Source organism: Ranitomeya imitator, chromosome 6, assembly GCF_032444005.1.
Source record: "Ranitomeya imitator isolate aRanImi1 chromosome 6, aRanImi1.pri, whole genome shotgun sequence".
NCBI lineage: Eukaryota > Metazoa > Chordata > Amphibia > Anura > Dendrobatidae > Ranitomeya > Ranitomeya imitator.
Genome location: NC_091287.1, coordinates 155,987,603 through 156,013,124, shown reverse-complemented (window position 1 = coordinate 156,013,124; position 25,522 = coordinate 155,987,603).

Sequence of the window (25,522 nt, the reverse complement as noted above, 5' to 3'; positions counted from 1 at the left end):
GCAATTGTTTTCTCCTATCTCAGTAATGGTAAAATCTGTACTCACTGGGGAAATTTCATCAAAGCTTTTACACCAGAAAACCTGTGTAAAAGCTTTGAAAAGTTGCAAATTTTGCACAATGCGGAGTTGTGCAAAAATGTTGTAACTTTTGTCATTTATTTTTTTGTCAGTTTCACGCAACTCCATTGAAATAAGGGGAGCTTGGGCAAAGTAGGGACAGGCATGTCCACATAAGCCTACCGATGTTTTGTATGCCAGAAGTGCATACCACTTAGAAGAGGCACTGAATTTATTAAGTGGCGTGCACCTCTCAATGAATGCAGTGTGGTGGGAACATTATACTGAGTGGGGGTTAGTCTAAAGGGGATATCATACTGAGTGGGGAAGTGGGCTGTAGAGGACATCATGATGAGTGGGTGGAAGTGGGGGCATTATACTGAATGGGGGTTGTGGGTAGAGATGAGCGAATATTTCAATGTTCGGTTTACGATCACCGAATTTGCAATATTTGCTGATTATTTCGTCGAATATTCGCCGAACATAACTGACTGCCATTCATGTCAAAGGGAGGCAAAAACAAACGCATGCACAACACCTTATAACGGCCCCAAATGCTGCCAAAACACATCAAATGAGGGGCATACACCAGGAAAGTGGCCTCAATTCACCCACAGTACAAATTGTAGCATAGCACTGCAGCAATCAGCCAGGCAAGACGTGTCGGGGTCTGGGACAGCATTTACAGCTTTCAATTTAACATCACAATAAGACGAGATGGTGAGGTATCGGTGAAGCCCTCCTTTGCTGGAAGCCCTGATACCACATGCAACATCTCTACCAGCTTTCATGCTGAGCCACACTCAGTTTTGTAGACTACCATTGTCTGAAGAATTTAAGGATAGTAACACTACCCATGTTGTGTTACCCATGTTGAGTCCAGGGAAGTGGAGGCCTGACAGTCTCGGAGGCCTACTGCTACAGGCAAGACGCATGAAGGAGACCCAGCCGGAGTGTTCACATTGCCAAAAATTATTGGCAGACACCACCAAAGTAGCATTAATTTCACCGCAGTATAGATAGTATAATAGGGACCGTCATCTCTTCAACTACACCCAATCCAGCAGATGGGCATCCAATCAGGAGTGTTCATATTTCCAAACATTATTGGCAGACAATACCAAAGTGGCATCAAAGTCACCACAGTAGAAATAGTACAATAGAGACCTCCAGGTTTTCCACTACACCCAATCCAGCAAATGGACACCCAACCTGGAGTTTTCACATTTAAAAAATGAGGGCCTGACACCAAAGAAGTGGAATAAATGTCATGAGAATAGAACGTGTATAATTGGGACCGACACGTCTTCCACTATAGCTAAACCAGCAGATGTAGACCAACTATGACTGCTCCCATTTCCACAAATTTGTGCTAACATCAGCAGCAGCAGCTGCAACAGACACAGAAGCCGCACTAAAGATATTACAGAGTGCAGTTACATGACATTAAGGCTAGGTTCACATTGCGTTAACAGCAGCCCATTCAACACATGCGTTAACAGGCTGCTGTTAACGCAAGTGCCGATATGTCATATCGCTAGCGCAGATAGAGCTAGCAGATGCTCTATCTGCGCTAGCAGTGATGGACCAGGAAACGCTGCAGCCCGCGTCCCAGGGTCCGTCACTCAATGATAGCACATCGCTAGTGCACGCCCATTTTGGGTGTGTGCTAGCGATGTGCCTGAAATAGAGCTAAAAGGCAGCATTAACGAACTGCGTTATACCGCGTTATGCCGCTGTGTAACGCAGTCAGTCTAACGGACTGCTAAAACGCAATCTGAACCTAGCCTAATGCATCACACTAAAAACTGCAATATTGCCTAGTCTGTACAATCTGCAATTGGGGTGCAAAAGTCCTTGGAGATCCATGACTTGTTCATCTTGATGAAAGTTAGGTGGTCTACACTTTCAGGGGACAGCCAGCTGCGCTTAAATGTCAGGACATCACCAGAAGCTAAAGGCACGTCCTGAGAGAATGTTGGCTGCCAGGCACAATAAAACCTCCAAGGCATGTGAGGTGAGCCAGGCCACTCATCCATTTTGGAAGACCAAAATGTGAAAGGGTCCAAACCCTCCCTGATGGTATTCATATTCAGTTCTAGATAATTCCTGCACCATCCTGTCTATTCATTCACCACGTGTAAGACTTGGACTCTGCTTTGCTGGTGCATGAGCTGGTCTAAAAAAGTGACACAGGAATCGCAGAAATTGTTTCTTCCACTTACACCACGACTGCTGCTGCTATTCTTTTGGTGGTGACAAATTGACGTACCGAAGTTTTGAAGTCTATAGCTGTGATGCGAACTGTGTGGTTCACTGCTGTCTTGGGGTTACTAATTATAACAATACGGGGATCATGTTGCAGCAAGAAGACACTCATATGTCGGGCTCTACCATGAGGTCCAAGCCCATGCTGTGCTGGTGGCTGGGTAACAATGAGGCTCGTTTCCTCCATCCCCTTCCGCCAACAATGAACATCAGAGAGGGGAGGGTTATCCTCTTCATCTCCTGACAGTTGCTCACCCATCACCTCTTCCTCCTCCTTTTGTTCTTCGGATCTTGCACCTTCATTAACAGTTTGTCTGTTATCACCAGCCCTCCTCGGTCGCAATAATCCACCCTCCCTTGGCACCCGCCTGTGTGATGACAGTCTGGAACTTAGAGACAATGTTATCCCTTCTGCATCCTCCTCTGCTTCCTTCCCTTCCTCTGGGACCACCATTTCCTCCCGCAGGCTATTCAAAGTCTGCTCCAGCATATAGATGACCGGAATAGTGATACTGATGACAGCATCGTAAGCGCTAACTATCTTAGTAACTATTTCAAAACTGTGCAGAAGGGTACAGAAGTCCTTAATCTGTGCTCACTCCATTAACGTGATATGCGCCTTGTCCGTACTGCCTTGGCCTAGGCTATATGAAATGACATACTGCATCAGGGCTCGTTGTTGCTGCTACAGTCGCTGCCAAATGTGCAGAATGGAATTCTCCAGTGTCGGCACATTGCATATTAACCTGTTAACTGGCATGGACAAAGACCTCGGTATCAATGCAAGTCGATGACGTGAGGGGTGTGAACGGCAGAAATGAGCACACAGCTTACATACTTTCTGGAGCAACTCACCTGGGCAAGGATAGTGGCAGAGAAAACGCTGTACCACCAGGTTTAGGACGTGAGCCATGCAAGGCACGTGTGTGAGCTTGCATCGCCGTAGGGCCGTCACCAGGTTCACTCCATTATCGGACAGGGTCTTCTCTGGATGCAGGTTCAGCAAAGACAGCCATTGATCAAACTCAGCTTGGAGAGCTGTCCACAACTCTTCAGCTGTATGACTGCGATCTCCAAGGCATATAAATTTTAATACTGCCTGATTGCTGCGAGCCCTGGATGCGCAATATAGAGGTGGTGGAGATTCACTCTGCACTGTTGGAGTGTGTGTCTCACTAAGGCAGAGGTGGAGAGTGCAGGTGGAAGCCCTAGAGGAGATACAGGAGGAGGCAGAAGCTGTGGAGGAATTGTTAAATTAAGAGGTTTGTCCTGCAAGCCTTAGGGATTCCAAGACTTTTGGAGCAGCGTATCCCCCACAGCCCCCACAGCCACCACAGCCCAGTCAGCGAAATATAATGCCCTTGGCCATGCTTACTCATCATAGTGTCTGTGGTGAATGTACCCTGGCAGAGATTTAGTCAAGGAATTGGAGATGCTATCTGTGACATGCTGGTGTAGCGCAGACACAGCTTTCTTAGAATAGCAATGGCAAAAGGGCAGTTGGTACTCGGGGATCGCAACATCCATCAGTTTTTGGAAATCGTCTGTATCTACCAGGTGGAAAGGCAGCATTTCTGTGGCCAACAGGCTGGAGATGGTGGAGTTCAACCTCTTAGCTTTGTCATGCAAAGGAGGAAACAATATTTTACATGACCACAACTGCGGAACCATAGGTTGTCTGTAGTGTTGAGAGAGGGTGGAGTACAGTGAACTGGACAAACTGCTGAGAGAGGTGCATTCGTAGATGTTATGGTTGATTGAAAAAGTCATGGCGTGCTCGTTCTCTGAGATTGGTCAAAAACAGATGGCATGTCACCTTCTGTTACAGCTGATGTTACAGCTGATGGCTGGCTTTCAGTCAGCGTGACTGGAGCGGATGAAGAACCCGAGTTTCTCTGGTCGAAGACCTGTTTCTCAATAGTTGGCACGGTAACAGAGGAGGAGGAAGAAGCAGCAGCAGATGCAATTGATGGGGCAGCTGATGTTTGTTGAGGTCTGCTGGTCAGCATTTTTGTGCAGTGGGACTCCCAAAGTAACCTTTGTTGATTGCGCATGTGAAGGTTCATACATGTAGTAGTCAAATTATTGCACTTTTTATCTCAACTGAGTTTTTTTTGCCAAGTTGGCAGATTATGTGAGTTGGCTCATCCTTTGCAGTGTCAAAAAAGCCTAGGCTAGGCAATCTTTGCTTTCCCTGCAAGCTGCAGACTCACGGATGCTGACTCGCCAATGCTGCTGGTAACAGCCACAGTTGTAGCTGAGGATGCATTGCTCTTTGTGGCTGCTTCACTACGTGTTTGCAACGTACGGTGCAACGTAATATCCTTGTCTTCCTCAGATGACCTACTCAGCTGTGTGCCTCAATGTTCACGCCGACTGGGATCTAACACCTCATCATCATCCTCTGTGTTATCACATTCCTCTCCCTTGGAGTCGTCCTCCTCCTCTTCCTGCACTGACAGCACACTACAGTCTGCGTGAGCCTCAGATATCTGAGTCTCATCAGGATCACCTCGTCCCCCAGGGTTTAGCATCTGATGGTGAGGGTCAGGATGCTGTTCAGACCCTACTTCGTCCTGCCAAAAAAATGTTGGGCATAGGTGCAGATTTCCTCCTCTTAACTAATTGAAGCTTTTGAGTACAATTCTGATAACATTGACATAGAATGTGTGAACCACATATTCTATGAACCATACATTCATGTGGATCAATACAATCAGTTGCACGGTTAGAGAGTTGGGATGTGGGGGAAAGCAAAGTGAATTTGGGTGCCACCTCTGTGGATTGTGCTGGGTGTGATGTTGAGGTGTAGGAAAAGGAGGAGAGGCCACTTGAAGCTGCGCTTGCCATCCAGTCGAGCACTTGCTCTTTCTGGGTGTAATGAATGGAAACGGAGGCACAGATGTAGAAGTTCACATTCGTATTTATTAAGGTTTGATGTGGAACCACTGGACCACAGTCCAGGGGGCTCCGAAGGGGGCATTACTGCGTGAGCCTCAGACACCCGTAGTAAGTCCCCTCGAACAGGGACAGAATGGAATGCCTGGAGGACACGGGTGCTACCTTCAGTTAGACCCCGTACTCGTGGCGGCTGTCCCAGCAGAACAGATGGGCCAGCAAGGTTAGCGGGTATTGCAGAGTTGACTGGAGGATACCAGGTGTAGAAGCTGGTGCCGGTGGTACTGGCGTGGTCCGGAAGTGAGGCTGGCAGACTGGCAGGACTAGACAGGTCCAGAGTAGATACTGCTGATGCAGTCCAGATTAACTGGGTAACTGGTAGCAGAAGACCTGTGGAAACAGACAGAATAAGCGGAGTTCCTTGCAGATACTTCAGAAACAGAAGCGCAGAATAACAGGAACCGGAAGTTAGCAACAGTAGACACTTGTTGCTCCGGCGCACTCCCTATGGTGGGAGGGCTAGAAATAATAGACAAACACACGCCATTGGTTAGAGGCAACATTTGAAAAATGCACACTGTCTCTTTAAGAGACCGGGAGCAGGCGCGCGTGCGTCCTAAGAACCCTTCCAGGGAACCTGCTGGCTGCACGCCAGGAAGCAGGAGGGGAAGCAGAGGTGGGGGCTGCGTCCAGGCAGCCTGAAGCCGGCACAGAGACCCCCTGGAGGTACAGTAAACAGACCGGGTATAACAGTATCCCCCTCTTTACGCCCTCTCTTTTTCAAGCCTGCATAGAATTTTTTTAGAAGGAGAGGAGCACGGATATTCTCTTTAGGCTCCCAAGACCTCTCCTCAGAACCGAAGCCCCTCCAATCCACCAAAAAATAGCTCTTACCCCTTATCCTTTTAGTGGCCAAGATATTCTCTACCTCAAAAACATCCTCCTCACTGACGGGATCCGGAGTGGAACCAGGATCTTTAAAAAATGAACTCAAAAGTACGGGTTTGAGGAGGGAAACATGAAAAGAATTAAGCACACGTAAGGAAGCTGACAGTTTCAATTTGTACAAGACTGCGTTAATCCGTTTCAGGACTTCAAAAGGGCCGATGAAGCGGGGACCCAGTTTGTAAGAGGGCATCTTCAGATGAATATATTTGGAGGAGAGCCATACCTTATCCCCTGGCCGGAAGGAAGGAGCCTCCAGACGTCTTTTGTCCGCATGCTTCTTCATACATAGAGAAGCTCTCTAAGGCAACCTTGGTGTCGCTCCATACTTTCGAGAATTCCTCCGTAAAGGTATCAGCTGCAGGAACTCCAGAAGACCCAGAGATGGGAAGCGGAATCCTTGGTTGGAGCCCAAACACAATCTGAAAGGGAGATTTACCAGAAGACTCACTTACTTGATTGTTGTACGAGAATTCTGCCCAAGGTAGCAACTTGATCCAGTCATCATGATGTACGTTGACGAAGTAACGCAAGAATCCTGTTAGAATTTGATTGGTCCTCTCTACTTGCCCATTGGATTGAGGGTGATATGCGGAAGAGAAGTCCAGCTCCACTTGTACAGACTTAAAAAGTGCTCTCCAGAATTTGGAAGTGAACTGGACACCCCTGTCGGATACGATGTGGAGAGGAAACCCGTGAAGACGGAAGATATGTTGAATGAAATGATCAGCAAGCTCTGAAGCAGACGGGAGACCAGGTAACGGAACAAAATGCGCCATCTTCGAAAAACGATCCACCACAACCCAGATGACAGAACAGCCAGAGGAGACGGGAAGATCAGTAATAAAGTCCATTGCGATGTGCTGCCAGGGTACTGAAGGAACAAACAGAGGTAATAACCGCCCGGAGGGCAAACGCTTATCGGTCTTGTTGCGAGCACATGAAGGACAGGCAGCAACATACTCCTGAACATCCTTGCCCATGGTAGGCCACCAGTAGTAATGGGAAATGAGTTGCAGAGTCTTCCTTTGTCCGGCATGACCGGTCAATTTAGAAGAATGACCCCAACGAAGAACTCGTTTCCGATCTGAAGAAGATACAAAGGTTTTACCTGGAGGAAGTCGAGCAACATTAACTGCGGCCACCGATACTAATCTGGATGGTTCAATGATGTGGTGCGGTCCTTCCACAAAATAGGGAGGCACAAACACTCTGGAAAGTGCATCGGCTTTAATGTTCTTATCAGCTGGTCGGAAATGAAGAACAAAATTAAATCGAGCAAAAAACAAGGCCCACCGGGCTTGACGAGGATTCAGTCTCTGAGCAGATTGAAGATAAGCAAGATTCTTATGATCTGTGTAAATGATAACCTGATGAGCAGCACCAAGAAGATGACGCCACTCCTGCAGAGCTAACTTGATGGCCAATAATTCACGATATCCTACGGAGTAATTCCTCTCAGAAAAGACCTTCGAGAAAAAACCACAGGTGACCATCCGGCCGGTCGACGACTTCTGGGTGAGAACTGTGCCAGCACCTATGGAGCAAGCATCAACCTCAAGCAAAAATTGTTTTTCGGAGTCCGGTCGATGAAGTACGGGTGCAGAGGAGAAGGCCTGCTTTAAGGAAGAAAAAGCCTCCTTATAGCCTCAGGTGTCCATCCCTTGGCATTTGCGCCTTTCCGGGTCAAAGCCGAAATGGGTGCCACTCGAGTGGAGAAATTTGGAATGAACAAACGGTAATAGTTGGTGATCCCCAGGAACCGTTGTATTGCCTTCAAACCGCATGGGCGAGGCCACTTTAGATTGGCGGATACCTTCTCTGGATCCATCTTTAAACCTGTAGACAAGACAATATAACCCAGGAAAGGCAGAGAGGATTGCTCAAAGAGACACTTTTCAATTTTAGCATAAAGTCTGTTCTCCCTGAATCTTTGTAAGACAATACGTACATGTCTTCGGTGGGAAGCTAAATCAGCAGAGAAGATCAGAATGTCGTCCAGGTAAACAACAACACAAGAATAAAGCAGATCTCTGAAAATGTAATTTACAAATTCCTGAAACACTGCTGGTGCATTACTTAGCCCAAATGGCATTACCAGGTATTCGTAATGTCCGTCCCGGGTGTTAAAGGCGGTCTTCCATTCGTCTCCCTTACGAATGCGTATCAAATTGTAGGCCCCTCTGAGATCCAGTTTGGTGAAAATTTTAGACCCCCCAAGACGATCAAACAATTCTGAAATTAACAGCAATGGATACCTGTTCTTTACCATAATCTGGTTCAGACCTCTATAATCGATACAGGGTCATAGAGATCCATCCTTTTTCTTCACTAAGAAGAATCCAGCTCCAGCAGGCGAGGAAGACTTCCGGATGAATCCTCTGTCCAGGTTCTCCTGAATGTATTCAGAAATGGACTGAGTCTCTGCTTGAGAAAGAGGATAAATCCGTCCACGTGGAGGAGACGCTCCGGGAAGCAGATCTATGGGGCAATCATACGACCTGTGTGGAGGTAATCTCTCCGCCTCCTTTTTCCCGAAGACATCAGCGAATGACCAGTAAGGTGACGGCAAACCCGGCAGGGTTTTAGGTTGTACTGGAGGAAGAGCAGGACGAACCGGAATGATACATCGATCAAAGCACGAATCTACCCAGCGCAGGATCTCTCCTGTCCTCCAATTTAAAACAGGTTCATGCATCCGGAACCAGGGTAGATATAGAAGCAAGGGGTGAGACAAATCTGGCAACACATAAAAACGGATACTTTCAGCATGGGTTAGACCTACCCGGAGTTCCAAAATCACAGTCTGGAACCATATGGACTCCGACAGGGGTCTGCTATCCACAGATGTCACTTGCAACAGTTCCGATAAACGCTGGACTGGAATCTGATAATGATCCACAACCGCCTGCCGAATAAGGTTCCCAGCGGCACCAGAATCCAGGTGACAGAACTCCAAAAACCTTGTTTTGCCGATGGCCACAGAGACTGCTATTTGCAAAGCTCGAGAGAGATGATCCTTACCTAGGGTAGCCTCTCCTACAGACTCTAGGCACTGGAGTTTCCCGGTCTCTTAAGGTACTGTCACACTAGACGATATCGCTAGCGATCCGTGACGTTGCAGCGTCCTCGCTAGCGATATCGTCCAGTGTGACAGGCAGCAGCGATCAGGCCCCTGCTGGGAGATCGCTGGTCGGGGAAGAAAGTCCAGAACTTTATTTCGTCGCTGGACTCCCCGTAGACATCGCTGAATCGGCGTGTGTGACACCGATTCAGCGATGTCTTCACTGGTAACCAGGGTAAACATCGGGTAACTAAGCGCAGGGCCGCGCTTAGTAACCCGATGTTTACCCTGGTTACCAGCGTAAAAAAACAAACAGTACATACTTACATTCAGCTGTCTGTCCCTTGCCGTCTGGTTCCTGCACTGACTGCTGGCCGTAAAGTGAAAGCAGAGCACAGCCACAGCGGTGAGTCACCGCTGTGTGACTCACCGCTGTGCTGTGCTTTCACTTTCACTTTACGGCCAGCAGTCAGTGCAGGAACCAGACGGCAAGGGACAGACAGCTGAATGTAAGTATGTACTGTTTGTTTTTTTACGCTGGTAACCAGGGTAAACATCGGGTTACTAAGCGTGGCCCTGCGCTTAGTTACCCGATGTTTACCCTGGTTACCGGGGACCTCGGGATCGTTGGTCGCTGGAGAGCTGTCTGTGTGACAGCTCTCCAGCGACCAAACAGCGACGCTGCAGCGATCCGGATCGTTGTCGGTATCGCTGCAGCATCGCTAAGTGTGATGGTACCTTTAGGACAGGAGCGGATATAATGCTTGGCACTGCCACAGTAGAAACAGCTCCCCTCCAGGCGACGCGCCTCCTGGCGACGGTTGACCAGATTTACACCATCCACCTCCATAGCCACAGGAGCGGGAGACAAAGTTGGAGAATTCGCAGATTTAAGAGCACAAGCAACCTGGTAATTGGATTCTTTTTCATGTCTGATCTCGTTGGAGCGTTCCTGAAACCGTAGATCAACCCGAACTGCCAGGGAAATCAGGTCATCCAGAACCGTAGGGAAGTCTCTTCCCGCCAACTCATCCTTAACTCGACCAGAGAGTCACTGCCAGAAGGTAGCCACCAAAGCCTCATTGTTCCAGGAAAGTTCAGATGAAAGAGTACGGAACTGCATCGCATACTGAGCAACTGTAAGAGTGTTCTGTCGTAGTCGAAGCAGAGCAGAAGCTGTCGACGTAGTACGACCAGGTTCGTCAAAGGTCTTGCGAAATGCCTCTAGGAAAGACTGGAGATTAGTAACCAACGGATCCACCCTCTCCCACAGTGGATTCATCCAGGCGAGCGCCTCTCTGTCAAGGTGGGACATGATGAAGCCAACTTTGGCCAAGTCAGAATCAAACCTATGCCCCAATAGTTTGAAGTGCAGTGTGCACTGATTTATGAACCCTCGACACAAAACAGGGTCGCCTCGGAAGCGGGTGGGAGCCGCTAAGCGAAAATCCTTACTTGCTGTGCAGTTCGATACCTGGACACAGGTGGCAGGAGCAGGTGCGATCGAAGAAGCCAGACTATCCAGATGATCAGATACATTGTGCAGGAAAGGCAGGATCTTATCCTGTTGCTCCTTCAGCTGGGAGATCTCCTGACGTAACTCCATGACTGGTGACTAGGGTTGAGCGACTTTAAGTTTTTTAGGGTCGAGTCGGGTTTCACGAAACCCGACTTTCTCAAAAGTGGGGTCGAGTGAAATTGGCCGATCCTATTGAAAAGTCGGGGTCGGGGATCGGTCGAAACTCGAAACCCAATGAAAGTCTATGTTTTTTTTTTTTTATATATTTCCTTCAGGGCGATATAGCAGGAAAGCCGGTAATTCAATTACCGGCTTTTCATTTCTCCTGCCAAAACCCGACATGATATGAGACATGGTTTACATACAGTAAACCATGTCATATCCCCATTTTTTTGCATATTCCACATTACTATTGTTAGTAGTGTGTATATGCAAAATTTCGGCGCTCTAGCTCTTAAATTTAAGGGTTAAATCGCGGAAAAAATTGGCATGGGCTCCCGCGCAATTTTCTCCGCCAGAGTAGTAAAGCCAGTGACTGAGGGCAGATATTAATTGCCTGGAGAGGGTCCACGATTATTGGCCCCCCCTGGCTAAAAACACCTGCCCCCAGCCACCCCAGAAAAGGCACATCTGGAAGATGCGCCTATTCTGGCACTTGGCCACTCTCTTCCCATTCCAGTGTAGCGGTGGGATATGGGGCAATGAAGGGTTAATGCCACCTTGCTATTGTAAGGTGGCATTAAGCCAGATTAATAATGGAGAGGCGTCAATTATGACACCTATCCATTATTAATCCAATTGTATGAAAGAGTTAAAAAAAACACAAACACATTATTAAAAAGTCTTTTAATGAAATAAACACACCGTTTGTTTTAATATTTTATTGTACGCTCAATCGACTTGCTGAAGACCCTCGTTCTGTAACAAATAAAAAATAATAAACCAACAATATACATACCTTCCGTAGATCTGTAACGTCCCACGTTGTAAATTCATCTGAAGGGGTTAAAATATTTTACAGCCAGGAGCTCTGCTAATGCAGCGCTGCTCGTGGCTGTAAAACCCCAGCGAATGACTGGAAACTAGGTCAATGACCTGTAGTTACCTTCATTCGCGGTGATGCGCCCCCTGCTGGATGTCCCTGGAGCGTGGGAGAAGTTCCCAGGCTCGAGGACATCCAGCAGGGGGCACATCACCACGAATGAAGGTAACTTTAGGTCATTGACCTACATTACCTTTATTCCCCGGGGTTTTACAGCCACGAGCAGCGCTGCATTAGCAGAGCTCCTGGCTGTAAAATATTTTAACCTTTTCAGATGGATTTACAACGTGGGACGTTACAGATCTACGGAAGGTATGTATATTGTTGGTTTATTATTTTTTATTTGTTACAGAGCGAGGGTCTTCAGGGGATTGGCAGTCCAATAAAATATTAAAACAACCTGTGTTTTTATTTCATTAAAATACTTTTTAATAATGTGTGTGTTTTTTTAACCATTTAATGCAAATGGATTAATAATGGATAGGTATCAGAATTGATGCCTCTCCATTATTAATCTGGCTTAATGTCACCTTACAATAGCAAGGTGACATTAACCCTTCATTACCCCATATCCCACCGCTACACGGGAATGGGAAGAGAGTGGCCAAGTGCCAGAATAGGTGCATCTTACAGATGTGCCTTTTCTGGGGTGGCTGGGGGCAGATGTTTTTAGCCAGGGGGGGCCAAAAACCGTAGACCCTCTCTAGGCTATTAATATCTGCCCTCAGTCACTGGCTTTACTGATCTGGCGGAGAAAATTGCGCGGGAGCCCACGCCAATTTTTTCAGCGATTTAACCCTTAAATTGCCTTTAACCCCTTCCCGACCTGTGACACAGCGTATGCATCATGAAAGTCGGTGCCAATCCGACCTGTGACGCATATGCTGTGTCACAGAAAGATCGCGTTCCTGCAGATCGGGTGAAAGGGTTAACTCCCATTTCACCCGATCTGCAGGGACAGGGGGAGGGGTAGTTTAGCCCAGGGGGGTGGCTTCACCCCCCCGTGGCTACGATCGCTCTGATTGGCTGTTGAAAGTGAAACTGCCAATCAGAGCGATTTGTAATATTTCACCTAAAAAACTGGTGAAATATTACAATCCAGGCATGGCCGATGCTGCAATATCATCGGCCATGGCTGGAAACACTAATGTGCCCCCACCCCACCGATCGCCCCCCCAGTCCTCCGATCTGTGGTCCGCTCCCCTCCGTACTGTGCTCCGCTCCCCCATCCTCCTGTCCGCTCCCCCCGTGCTCCAATCACACCCCCCGTGCTCCAATCAAACCCCCCCGCATTCCGATCCCCCCCGCACAGTGATCCCCCGTGCTCCAATCCACCCCCCCCGTGTTCCGATCCACCCCCATGCTCCGATCCACCCCTCCGTGCTCCGACGCCCCCCGTGCCCTGATCTCCCCCCCCCTTATACTTACCTAGCCTCCCGGGGTCTGTCCGTCTTCTTTCCTGGGCGCCGCCATCTTCCAAAATGGCGGGCACATATGCAGTGCGCCCGCCGAATCTGCCGGCCGGCCGGCCGGCAGATTCGTTCCAGAGTGAATTTTGATCACTGAGATATAACCTATCTCAGTGATCAAAATAAAAAAAATAGTAAATGACCCCCCCCCTTTGTCACCCCCATAGCTAGGGACAATAAAAAAAATACATAATTTTTTTCCCCACTAAGGTTGGGGTAAGAACTAGGGTTAGGGTTAGGGGTAGTGTTAGGGTTAGGGGTAGTGTTAGGGTTAGGGGTAGGGTTAGGGTTAGGGTTAGGGATAGGGTTAGCGGTAGGGTTAGGGGTAGGGGTAGGGTTAGGGGTAGGGTTAGGGTTAGGGTTAGGGTCCGGGATGTGCACACGTATTCTGGTCCTCTGCGGATTTTTCCGCAGAGGATTTGATAAATCTGCAGTGCTAAACCGCTGTGGATTTACCGCGGTTTTTCTGCGCATTTCACTGCGGTTTTACAACTGCGATTTTCTATTGGAGCAGTTGTAAAACCGCTGCGGAATCCGCAGAAAGAAGTGACATGCTGCGGAATGTAAACCGCTGCGTTTCCGTGCAGTTTTTCTGCAGCATGTGCACAGCGAATTTTGTTTCCCATAGGTTTACATTGAACTGTAAACTCATGGGAAACTGCTGCGGATCCGCAGCGTTTTCCGCAGCGTGTGCACATACCTTTAGAATTAGGCTATGTGCACACGGTGCGGATTTGGCTGCGGATCCGCAGCAGTGTTCCATCAGGTGTACAGTACCATGTAAACATATGGAAAACCAAATCCGCTGTGCCCATGGTGCGGAAAATACCACGCGGAAACGCTGCGTTGTATTTTCCGCAGCATGTCAATTCTTTGTGCGGATTCCGCAGCGTTTTACACCTGTTCTTCAATAGGAATCCACAGGTGAAATCCGCACAAAAAACACTGGCAATCCGTGGTAAATCCGCAGGTAAAACGCAGTGCCTTTTACCCGCGTATTTTTCAAAAATAGCCTTAGGGTTAGCCTTAGGGTTAGGGTTGGGTTGGAATTAGGGTTGTGGTTAGAGTTAGGGGTGTGTTGGGGTTAGGGTTGTGGTTAGGGGTGTGTTGGGGTTAGGGTTGTGATTAGGGTTACGGCTACAGTTGGGATAAGGGTTAGGGGTGTGTTGGAGTTAGAATTGAGGGGTTTCCACTGTTTAGGCACATCAGGGGGTCTCCAAACGCAACATGGCGCCACCATTGATTCCAGCCAATCTTGTATTCAAAAAGTCAAATGGTGCTCCCTCACTTCCGAGCCCCGACGTGTGCCCAAACAGTGGTTTACCCCCACATATGGGGTACCAGCATACTCAGGACAAACTGCGCAACAATTACTGGGGTCCAATTTCTCCTGTTACCCTTGAGAAAATAAAAAATTGCTTGCTAAAACATCATTTTTGAGGAAAGAAAAATGATTTTTTTATTTTTACGGCTCTGCGTTGTAAACGTCTGTGAAGCACTTGGGGGTTCAAAGTGCTCACCACATATCTAGATAAGTTCCTTTGGGGGTCTAGTTTACAAAATGGGGTCACTTGTGGGGGGTTTCCACTGTTTAGGCACACCAGGGGCTCTGCAAACGCAACGTGACGTCCGCAGACCATTCCATCAAAGTCTGCATTTCAAAAGTCACTACTTCCCTTCTGAGCCCCGACGTGTGCCCAAACAGTGGTTTACCCCCACATGGGGTATCAACGTACTCAGGAGAAACTGGACAACAACTTTTGGGGTACAATTTCTCCTGTAACCCTTGGGAAAATAAAAAATTCTGGGCTAAAAAATTATTTTTGAGGAAAGAAAACGTATTTATTATTTTCACGGCTCTGCGTTATAAACTTCTGTAAAGCACTAGGGGGTTGAAAGTGCTCACCACATATCTAGATAAGTTCCTTTGGGGGTCTAGTTTCCAAAATGGGGTCACTTGTGGGGGGTTTCTCCTGTTTAGGCACACCAGGGGCTCTGCAAACGCAATGTGACGCACGCAGACCATTCCATCAAAGTCTGTATTTCAAAACGTCACTACTTCACTTCCAAGCCCCGGCAAGTGCCCAAATAGTACTTTACCCCCACATATGGGGGTATCACCGTACTCAGGAGAAACTGGACAACAAATATTGGGGTCAAATTTCTCCTGTTACCCTTGGGAAAATTAAAAAATTCTGGGCTAAAAAATTATTTTTGAGGAAAGAAAACGTATTTATTATTTTCACTGCTCTGTGTTATGAACTTCTGTGAAGCACTTGGGGGTTCAAAGTGCTCACCTCACATCTAGATAAGTTCCTTTTGGGGTCTAGTTTCCAAAATGGGGTCACTTGTGGGGGGTTTCTACTGTTTAGGCACACCAGGGGCTCTGCAAACGCAACGTGACGTCCGCAGACCATTCCATCAAAGTCTGCATTTCAAAAGTCACTACTTCCCTTCTGAGCCCCGACGTGTGCCCAAACAGTGGTTTACCCCCACATGGGGTATCAACGTACTCAGGAGAAACTGGACAACAACTTTTGGGGTACAATTTCTCCTGTAACCCTTGGGAAAATAAAAAATTCTGGGCTAAAAAATTATTTTTGAGGAAAGAAAACGTATTTATTATTTTCACGGCTCTGCGTTATAAACTTCTGTAATGCACTAAGGGGTTGAAAGTGCTCACCACATATCTAGATAAGTTCCTTTGGGGGTCTAGTTTCCAAAATGGGGTCACTTGTGGGGGGTTTCTCCTGTTTAGGCACACCAGGGGCTCTGCAAACGCAATGTGACGCACGCTGAAGTTAATATAAAAATATATATATGTGTCTGAATGACATATATATATATAAAACTAAACCTTACTTTTCATTAGAGATCACCGACCGCCGACCCGATCCCAGAGTGGGATCGGGTCGGGTTTCACGAAACCCGACTTTGCTAAAAGTCGGCGACTTTTGAAAAGTGCCGATCTGTTTCACTCAACCCTACTGGTGACTTCTGGGATCCAGCGGGTTCCATGGCCGGAGCAATCTGTAACGAATGGAAACGGAGGCACAGATGTAGAAGTTCACATTCGTATTTATTAAGGTTTGATGTGGAACCACTGGACCACAGTCCGGGGGGCTCCGAAGGGGGCATTACTGCGTGAGCCCCAGACACCCGTAGTAAGTCTGGTGCTGGTGCCGGTGGTACTGGCGTGGTCCGGAAGTAAGGCTGGCGGACTGGCAGGACTAGACAGGTCCAGAGTAGATACTGCGGATGCAGTCCAGATTAACCGGATAACTGGTAGCAGAAGATCTGTGGAAACAGACAGAATAAGCGGAGTTCCTTGCAGATACTTCAGAAACGGAAGCGCAGAATAACAGGAACCGGAAGTTAGCAAGAGTAGACACTTGTTGCTCCGGCGCCCTCCCTATGGTGGAAGGGCTAGAAATAATAGACAAACACACGCCATTGGTTAGAGGCAACATTTGAAAATGCACACTGTCTCTTTAAGAGACCGGGAGCAGGCGCGCGTGCGTCCTAAGAACCCTTCCAGGGAACCTGCTGGCTGCACGCCAGGAAGCAGGAGGGGAAGGAGAGGTGGGGGCTGCGTCCAGGCAGCCTGAAGCCGGCACAGCGCGAGAGTCCTGACAGAGACCCCGTGGAGGTACAGTAAACAGACTGGGTGTAACACTGGGCCTCATCAACAAGGTGTACCGCTATGCATCTGCCACAGAAAGGTTGTCGAGTAGCCCGTCCAGTAACCGAAGTTGTCAGATACTTTGCATAGGACATGACGCTGTTGGTTCACTGGTGCTTTCACTAACCTTACCACTAACCACACTTACACCTTGAACACCAAGCCAAATTCCCCTTCCACAACAGCCTTGCTCTTTCCAAGGCATGCTGCTCAGATACTGTGGTAAGAGCACAGTATTTTCAACCAAAAAATAGATTTACACCTCTGTGCAACCTCTACAAACAGCTGAATTTCAGCAACATTAAAATAGGGAGTGCTGTATCACGTTAGTCACAGAAAAAAGAATTGTTTGAGTGTGGATGAGGCCAGTATGACAAAGAAGATATGCTGCAAACAATTTGAAAGTCAGATCTCCCCTACCGTATGACGTTAGGAACACAATTTTTTGGTGGCCTCTGAATAAGGCTTCTATAACACACTAGAAGCTACAAACTATTTTAAAGTCAGGTCCGCTACTGTATGACACTAGGAACAGAATTTTTTTTGTTGGCCTCTGGATCAGGCCTCTATAAAAAACTACCAAAGAGTAAAATCACAAAAGGTTTTTTATTCAAATCATACATATAAGGCACCAGAACAACATATATAACATAGTCATATCAGGACAAGAGTTCTTAAAAAGGAGGACTCAGTTGCAGAAAACCACATGCAGGTAGACAGTACAGCAGAGTAAGATAGAAACAAACCTAATAAAGTGCAAGTGCTTCAAGTATATTTTATTCTATCATATTAATTGTAAAAGAAGCCATGTGAATTCATCAAAGTGATACGTGCTAACATATAATATTAAGTACATTATCCCACTCTGAATATGTATAATCAGTATTTCTTACCCATAGCTGCAGTGTCCGCTGCACATGTACCCCTACGCGTGTTTCGCGTGGGCTTCGTCAGGGAATGTTAGTGTAATTGTTTCGAGGCTTTGGACAGGTAAGCATCTCTGCCTGTGTACTGGTTTTTTATCAAGAATAGTGGAGGTTTTTTCCTCTTATGGTGTTTTTTTGTTAGAGTAGGACTGGCAATACGTAAGGACCCTTGAGGTGGGTTGCCAGCTTAAATATTGTGGCCATAATTCCAACCAATACCTTACATACATTGTTATGTTTTTGGGCACATTATTTTTTCATGGTGCAGCTGGGCACATAGTATATTGCACAGCCACGTAGTATATTGGACAGTCACGTTGTATATTGCACAGTCCCGTTGTATTTTGCCCAGTTACATCGTATATAGCACAGCATTGTAGTATATAACAGAGCCCATGCAGTATGTAACACAGTCCACGTAGTATATAGCAATGTGGGCACTATATGCGTTGTTAAAAAAGACTTAAAATAAAAAATAAACATATACTCACCTTCCGAAGACCCCTTGAAGTCCTGGTGCCTGTGTGCAGTGCACACAACAGCTTCCGGTCCCAGGGTTGGTATGAGCGCAGGACTTGTGATGACGTCGCAGTCACATGACCGTGATGTCATGGCAGGTCCTTCTCGCATAGCATCTTTGGCATCGGAACCTGCCGCTTGCACTGCCGAGGACAGCAGGCGATGTCGGAGGGTGAGGGTGAGAATAACCTTTTTTATTATTATTATTATTATTATTATTTGTAACATTAGATCATTTTACTATTGATGCTGCATACGCAGCATCAATAGTAAAAAGTTGGTCACACAGGGTTAATAGCTGCGTTAACGGAGTGCATTACACCGCGGTCCGTTAACTCTGGCATTAACCCTGTGTGAGCGCTCAGCACTGACTGCAGGGCAGTAAAGCAGCAGCCACTTCGCTGCCAGATTATGGCCGTCACTGATTGGTCATGGTAATGGTCGTGGGCGTTTTGCCACGACCAATCAGCGACTTGGATTTCCATGACAGAAAGAGGCCACGACCAATGAATATCCGTGACAGACAGACAGACAGACGGAAGTGACCCTTAGACAATTATATAGTAGTCCTGGCCAGATAAAGGTTAGTGAAGGCACCACAGAAAAAAGTTTTATGGGGAGCTGTCATAATTTTTAGTTTTGTTGTAAAAACAGCAACAATGTCATGACTCAACTGAGGAGGGACCAGGGGGCATCTTTCCTGGCCCTAACAATAGGGGACACCTTAGCTTGCCTTGTTCCCCGGAATACTTCACATGGTAAAGATGTCGAGGCCTCCACCCTTGCCTTATCTCCACAGGGTGACGAAGACAAGGGTAAACTGAAAACTACACACACACAAAATATACATGTCTTGTGAAGATCAGATCCCTGTTGTATAAGATAAAACAAGTTACCAATTCACAACTGATTATCATTCCATTGATTGACCAGACTCTAATTTCACCTTAAAATTTTGCTACTCACATATGATATTGGATAATGTTCCTCATTTAAAAAATGACAGTCTAATTTTTTATGTTTTAATTTGTTCCTTTTATCTACTTTTATGATTTGATGTAGTTTTAGGTTAAATTTAGGGAAGAATGAATGTGCTCGGTGATACTCGGTTATGACTCAAGTATCACAGTACTCAGATGTACTCGTTACTTAGCATGTAATGGGTGGTGCTGTATTTAAAACTTGAATCCGCACCCTGCATTTTTGGTGCCTGTTCGACAGCAAATATGCATGGGGGACTGCATGTGCATCCCTGAAATGCCGTAGCCATCTTAGTTGTGTCATTACTGTGATTGGCTAGCCATGTGACATCATCAGGGGTTATAAAATAACAGGCACTGCAAAAATGCAAAAATTAATGAGCAGAGAAACTTACTGGATGTTCATGTTGGATACATGTGCGGTTTAAATGCAAGACGGGATCTCATTAAACAGTATTGATATGTATGAACACTCTTATTAATTCTATCCATGATACATAGCTAGTTTTTTTTTAAAACTGCATTTTATCTGTTATATAAATTAATATGTTGATGAATTTTGTATGATCGATTTTCATTTCCGTGAAATTTAATTGTATCTACACATGTGCTGATGGAATTATATGCTACGTTATCTTTTTCTCTTCCTTTTTTAACAGGTTGTTTTTAATTAATTATGTTAATCCTGGTCGAATCATGTGATCTAGACATTGCTTGGAGGAACTATATACGATCTCCAAACTGAGGATGGTTCATATCTTGAGAAAGACTTATGTCGAAATGCATAGATCTGTACACAGTGGTTGCATATTTTTTAGTTCCCCTACGCCTACTTGCTGGATTATCCCTCTTTTTCTGTTACTGCCATATTGGACTGCTTCTCCAGATCCATGCAAGGCTGATGTATGGGAATCATCAGAAGGCTTGATAAGCTGAGTTTACCTGTTATTTCATAATAAGTAATATAGTAGCAACTCTATAGAATATGCACATAACGAGAACAATGAGTCAATGTTACAAAATTAAAAAAACCTGAAATGCTATTTGAAAATAACACAAATAATTAAAATACATAGAAAATGGGCAAAAGGTAAGGATGAGTGCAGAGCAGTGACAATTAATCCAGAAATGGAGTGGTCGGCAGCACTAATTGAAAAAGCGATGCATAATAAAGGTGTATGAGAGAATAATATACCCATCCTAACATGGTAAGTGTTTCTTTTTTGCCTGCAGTGTTTCTTTAGTTTGTTATTTATACAGTAAGTTAAATTGGTTCTTTATTAAGTATTATTATTATTCACTATTATAGCACTATTTATTCCACGGCACTTTACATGTGTTTCTTTTTGATGGTTACCGTGATAGGCTAATAAACACTTTGTTTGATATTACCAAATTTTGCAACAGAATTGGTATTACTTATATATAAGCAGTACAAATAGAAAGAAAGAATGCGGCACTCACCATGTATCTTCAGCTAAATTTGCGTCCTTTATTTAGCACTTACGCCATAACAGACATTATGCGGCAACGGCAGGAGTACATGAGGGAGCGGGAGAGTGAAGAGACGGGACGACGGCCGTTTCGCAGACAGGCGCTTCTACGGGTCCATGTGAATTCCTATGGTGATGTCATTTCCTTTTAAAGGGCTGCAATCACCATACATATAAAACACTTTGTACAAAAGGTTAAAAACAAACAACCTCTAATAACTGACTGCTTCTCAAAGACGAACTAAACAAAAACTGCCATATCCAGCTTGTCATTTAAGCCTATTGGACCTTGGGCATTAGTTCTTAGTATCCATTTGGCTTCCCATTGTAAAAGTAATTTATTATGATTACCGCCCTGTGATGGCAAATTAACTATTTCTAAGCCTGCAAAACGTAATAGGTTTGGGTCGCTGCAGTGTTTCTCCTGCACATGTTTCACAAAACGCACGCGCCCTTTCCCTGCTGACACCAAATTGAAGTGTTCATGAAATCGGACCATTAACGGTCATATTGTTTTGCCAATATAAAAATGATTGCACGGACAAAAAATTACGTATACTAAGTATTTACTTTTACAAGTCACAAAGTCCTTAAGGTAGTGCTCTATACCGCCCATTCTAAGGGGATTTTCAGTTTTATGCAGGTGGCAAAAACTGCAGTTTCCGCATTTAAAATTACCCTGTGGTAATTTTTTTTAATCCAATTACTGTCCATCGGTTCAAGCCGGTTTTTGATTAAAAGATCATATTTTTAGATCGTTTATAGGCAAATAAAGGAGCAGAAGCAGTTAAGTTGCAAAAGTCAGCATCCCTCTGGAGTACATGCCAGTTTTTTCGTATGGCCGCATGGATTTCCCTATCCATTGGACTATGTTTAAATGCAAAGGTGAATCTTTGATTATTATGCGGACTATTATCCCCCATTTTTACCCTATTATTTTTTCCTTTTTTACCCTTTTCTAGAAGTTTAGTTTGCGACAATTTAGCCGCCCGTGATTCCGCCTGTTGCAATAAATATTCCGGGTATCCCCTATTGGTAAAACGTGTTTTTAATTCAATAATCTGTTTTTTATAACACTCCTCATTATTGTTAATTTTTCTCAGTCTTACCATTTGGCTATACGGTATACTTTGTTTGGTATGTCTGGGATGCGCACTTTGAAAGTGCAAGATGTTGTTGGTAGCTGTTATTTTTCTGTGAACACTTGTATTTATTTTTTCCTCTTTAATTTCAATTTTTACGTCTAAGAATTCTAGTTTATCTTTACCGAAGATCGCTGTAAATTTCATGTTCTCGTCGTTATTTTGGTTGAGGAATAGAACGAACTCATTGAATGTCTGCTTGCTCCCATCCCATATTATAAAAATATCATCAGCAAAATGTAAGTAGAGACGTATATGCCTAAGGTAGGGGTTATAGGACCCGGTGACATACTTCTCCTTGAACGCTGCTAAAAACAGGTTCGTGAAAACACATGCCACCGGAGTACCCATTGCGGTACCATTTGTCTAAAAACTTAAAGGCATTATGGGAAAGTACGAACCATCAATTACGAACAAGACAAAATTTTGATCCTTTTCTGTGGAATTCTTGTATACAAGTTTACAATATATATATTGTATACAAGAATTGTATATATTCTTGTATATATGCCTCAAAAAGCTTGTTCAAAATTTATTGGTATTATATTGCTCACGCATAGGGAATTACATTTTCTTGGGTACATTTTGTTGCTATATAAACCTCAAAAAACTTGTTCTAGATGTTATCGTTATTATACAGCGTATACATAGACTGTGCCATGGTCTGGAGTACATTTCATTGGTATATAACTGTTAAAAAATTTCTTCAAAATTTTATCGATATTTTATTGCTCACCCATAGACCATTCCATGGTCTGGAGTAAATTTCGCTGATACATAACTCTCAAAATGTATTTATATATAATTTATATATATTTTATTGCTCATCCATCGGATATTATGTCTTGTTGGGTGCATTTTGGTGATATCTAACCCTCAAAAAAATTGTTCAAAAAATTTTCAGTATTGTATTGCTCATCCATAAAACTGGGTCAAAAATATATTGTTAATATATTGCTCATCCGCACAGTATAACGTGCTTGGGTTCATTTTGTTGCTATAAAAGCCTGAAATAACTTGTTAAAAAATTTATCGGTATGATATTGCTCACCCACAGACCATTCCATGGTCTGGAGTACATTTCATTGGTATATAACCCTCAAAAAACTTGTTCAAAATGTATCAGTAGTATATTGCTCATCCATAGGATATTACATCTTCATGGGTACAGTTCGTTGCTAAATAAACCTAAAAAACTTGATCAAAACGTTAGGCTGTGTGCACACATTGCAGATTTGGTTGTGTTGGTGTATTTTTTGTGGGACAAGTTGCTGTCTTTATCTTTGTCCAAAAACAGCTATTTTGTGAGCTTTGTCTTTTTTTCTATTTTGCTCTGGGAATCCCACAATTGTGTCATATGGTTGCTAATGTAGTACAGAAGGAGTCATCTCTCTTCGTCAACCATCCAAACCTCCATCCTTGTGCCATAAATGTGTAGCATTTTTAGGGAACTCGTTGCCAGCAGCATTATACATGTATAGCGATTATTGGGAAGGTGTTAAATGGAAACATATCCCTTCTCGCCAATAAAACCTCTACTGATCAGGAGAATGGGGGCCCCATGTGAAGCATGTGCGCTGCTGATTCACACACAGCCTGACAGAGATCGTCGGGTACATTAGCTTGCATAGGTGATAGTTGACAATTCTGAGAAAACCACTTTAAATAGTTTGAAGTTAAAAATGACCCCTGTAAGTCTGATAACCAATATCATGTCTACCTCACTCTAAAAAGGTTGTTAAAGCCCAGATGTCAACTGAATGTCTAAATTCAATTATTTGGTTTTAAACTCTGTTCTTCAAATTTACTTACTTGTATTTCATTTTTTACCATTAGCCTAAATCTCTCCCATAACATTTCAGCACATTTATCTTGGAATCCTGTACATTCAACTGAGTTAGAAGGCCCTATAAATTTCATATAACAGTGCCAAAAATTCCAAAAAGGGAAAAGTCATATGAAAGGGAAAAAATTCCATAGATAAATTGTTCATCTAATGTTAGTTTGATCAATGAAACAAGGTAAATATTTTCCACTAATGGTACGTTAGAGGAGTTTAAAATGTTTGCTGAATGAAGAAACATGCAGTATACAACCAAACCGCTATACGTTAATACAATTACATATGATATTTTAGAATTACATCAACAGCTCAGTTCTTTTAGAAAATAAATATTTGATGAGTTTTACTACATACAATATCTGAAAAATGTACCAACAACTTAGAATATATTTAACTCCTTAACGACCAGAGGAATTTTTGATTTTGCATTTTCATTTTTTTGCTCCCCTTTCTTCCTAGAGCCATAACTTTTTTATTTTTCCATCAATATGGTCATGTGAAAGCTTGTTTTTTTGTGGGACGGTTTGTACTTTTGAATGACACCATTGGTTTTAACATATCGTGTACTGGAAAATGGGAAAAAAATTCCAAGTACGGTGAAATTGCAAAAAAGTGCAGTCCCACAGTTGTTTTTTGTTTTACTTTTTTACTATGTTCGCTAAATGCTAAACCTGACCTGCCATTATGATTCTCCACGTCATTATGAGTTCATAGACACCAAATATGTCTAGGTTCTTTTTTATCTAAGTGGCAAAAAAAATTCCCAAATTTGTTAAAAAAAAATTGTGTCATTTTCCGATACCCACAGCGCCTCCATTTTTCATGATCTCGGGTTGGATGAGGGCTTACTTTTGCGCACTGAGCTTACGTTTTTAGTTACAATATTTTGGTGCAGATACAATCTTTTGATCGCCCATTATTGTATGTTAATGTAATGTTGCGGCTACCAAAAAAATGTAATTCTGGCGTTTTGACTTTTTTTCTTGTTACGCCGGTTAGTGATCAGGTTAATTCTTTTTTTATATTGATAGATCGGACGATTCTGAATGTGGCGATACCAAATATCTGTATATTTGATTTTTTTATTGTTTTATTTTCAATGGGGCAAAAGAGGGGTGATTTGAACTTTTATTTATTTATTTTTTTATATTTTTAAAAACATTTTACTTTTCTCACGCTTCAATAGTCTCCATGGGAGACTACAAGCTGCCATAACACGCTCGGCTCTGCTAGATACGGGCGATGATCAGATTGCCTGTACGTAGCAGAATTACTGACTTGCTATGAGAGCCGACCACCGGGCGGAGCTCATAGCAATCCAGCATTGACAACCATAGAGGTCTACTGGAGACCTCTAGTTTTCATGCCAACCCATCGGGTGCCGATGGGTGGGATTTCCGGCATGCTTGCCAGTAGCCTGTGTTAAATGCCGCTGTCAGAGTTTGACAGGGGCATTTAACTAGTTAACAGCCGCAGGTGGATTGCGATTACACCTGTGGCTGTTAAAGGCACATGTCAGCACCAGAGCCCACATCAAAGGGAGGGAGTCCGTCATCGGCATACTATTATGCCTGATGTCGGAAAGGGGTTAAACTCTTTTTGGGCATAGATTGGGGCATATATTGTGCAGACAAGGGGTGTTGCATAACTGAAATGTGTAATGCTGTCAGAAAAC